Source organism: Alligator sinensis, unplaced genomic scaffold (assembly GCF_000455745.1).
Source record: "Alligator sinensis unplaced genomic scaffold, ASM45574v1 scaffold59_1, whole genome shotgun sequence".
Taxonomy (NCBI): domain Eukaryota; kingdom Metazoa; phylum Chordata; order Crocodylia; family Alligatoridae; genus Alligator; species Alligator sinensis.
The window spans coordinates 2082208-2084405 of NW_005841878.1; the positions used below are offsets into that span (position 1 = coordinate 2082208).

At 54.1% G+C, this 2198-nt stretch overlaps 1 protein-coding gene across 9 annotated transcripts in view; it reads left to right on the top strand.

Moving 5' to 3' along the window:
• Positions 1-2198, top strand: part of DGKH (diacylglycerol kinase eta) — a 110182-nt gene that overhangs the window by 2677 nt on the left and 105307 nt on the right. The window lies entirely within an intron of this gene.

Genomic DNA, 2198 nt, shown 5'->3' on the forward strand with positions numbered 1-2198 from the left:
ATTGGAAGGACATTGTTCAAAGGCAAGCCCTTAAACTCCCCTAATTTAAAGCTCTTATAGCAGGGGCGGGCCAAATCCGGCCCACCAGCTATTCTGTCTGACGTGCGGGGCCCCTAAAAAATTTAGGAAATTAATATTTATCTGTTCCTGGCTGCCTGTCAAAGATGACAGAAGCCAGGGCCAGTAAGACCCAGAGAAAGCCTGCAGGACCCAGCAGCCAGGTCTTCCTGACCCTGTTCCCCAGCCTTCCTCCCCCGCCAGGAAGTTTCTGCCTAGCAGAGCCTTCTGGCCTGGGCCCCTGGGACTGTTCTTGACTCCTTCATCGGAGGGAAATTCAAGTAAGAGTTGGTGGGTGGGGAGGCTGCAGGGATTGCCCCAGTTCTCAGGGTTGGTCATCTGCTGCTGAGTCCTGCAGTCCTCCCATTCAGCCGGGAGCTGTGTGATGCTGGACCAGTTGGCGGACGGGCAGGGAAGCGTTGAAGGGAATGGGGTGACACCGAGTGGGTGCATGGAGTACAGCAACAGCTGGGTGGAAGTACAGGGTCTGCTCCAGTGTCCCAGGGCCACTGCTGGCAGGGCCCAGAGTGGGGCAGCAGGAGCATGGGCCCACGCTGGCAGGGGCTCTCTGGAGCTGGGTTGGGCTGCACCAGCAGGTAGAGGGGGGAGCCAGCCTGGCTCCATAGAGCCCCTGCCAGCCTGGCCCCGTGCTCCTGCTCCTCGGCGCTGCTGGCTTTGGCCCCGGGACACTGGTGTGGCCCTGCGCTCCTGCCAAGCTGTTGCTGTACTCTGTGCCTGTTCACTGCCATCCCCCACCCCTTCTGCCACTTTTACAGCTTCCCTGCCCTCGCTAGCCACTCCTGCACCATGTGGTTCCCAGCTGCATGGTGGGACTGTGGGAACACGGGTCCACGCCAGTACCCTGGGGCCAGGAGCAGGAGTGTGTGCATGTGTGTGTGTGCGCATGCGTGTGTATGTGTTCCTGTTCGTTTGTAGGGCTAGTCCCACACCCCACCATATACATGCACCCCCCCTTGCACTGCCATACATGCAGACCCCCACATCCCCTCACACACCCCAGCCACCCTCCACCCACACCCCACATATCCACATACATACACACACCCACATGCTCCATCACCCTCATCCCCCACACCTATCCTCCCCCCACACCCCACACACCCACAACCCCCCACAAACCTATACATACCCCTCCATACGCCCCCACAACATACAATAGAAAGACTTCATTTTAAGCTATTGTGCAATCACCTCTGTATACACTACACAAATGTACATAAATTAGGACAAAAATATTTTTTGAAATCAAATCAATCAATATTGTAGACATTCAATTTTTAGAATATTATTTGGTATTTTTTTGGTTCTGAGATAGCACAGCCCCTTGCCGAAAGGAGTATTTCTGGGGGCAAGGGGAAGGATTTATGGTGGCAAAGGTTGGGGGTTAGAGGGTGGGACTTCTGGTTACAAGATGGCGACCAGGGGGCGGGGCAACTGTCAAGGGGCGGGGCTACCATGTGGCCCTTGAAAGTTTGCCAAAATTTGGTAAGCAGCCCCCCACCAGAAATAATTGCCCACCCCTGTCTTATAGTCTGATGGAGATTACCTTTGAACACACACAACAATACTACATAAAGCTTGTCAGGAATTTTTTTATCAAAGAGTTTTACAATGGGAAATTCAGTTTCTGCAAAATGGAAATTTAGAATGTTAAAAATCTGTTTTTTGCTTCAAGTTTTGTATGTCTGTTGGGAAAATCATAACAAAAACTTTCACTTTCAGGTTAGTTTGACCTGAATGGAAATATTTTGGTTTATTGAACTGAACCAGGAGCAGCCAGCTCCATGTTGGGAGCCAGGATAGGAAGCAGAGAGCTTCCCAGGCCCGGTGACTGGTGTAGATGGTGACCAGGAGCAAATTGCTCCCAGTCAACCTAGGCAGTGTGGAGCGATAAGGGACAGCGAACTCTGTCCCCTGTTCTGGTGCTGATCAGCTCCCTGGCTCCCCCCAGGATCAGCACCAGAACAACGAACCGGGGGGGGGGGGAGATGGATCCTGCTGCTTTGTGCACCCCAGGAGGACATGGGAGGTGGGGGGATGGACATGTGCTCCCGGATCTGCATGGGGCGGGCTGCCACTGCAGGCGGGAGGCTGGTTTGGGTTGTGCTCTGGGCAGGGGG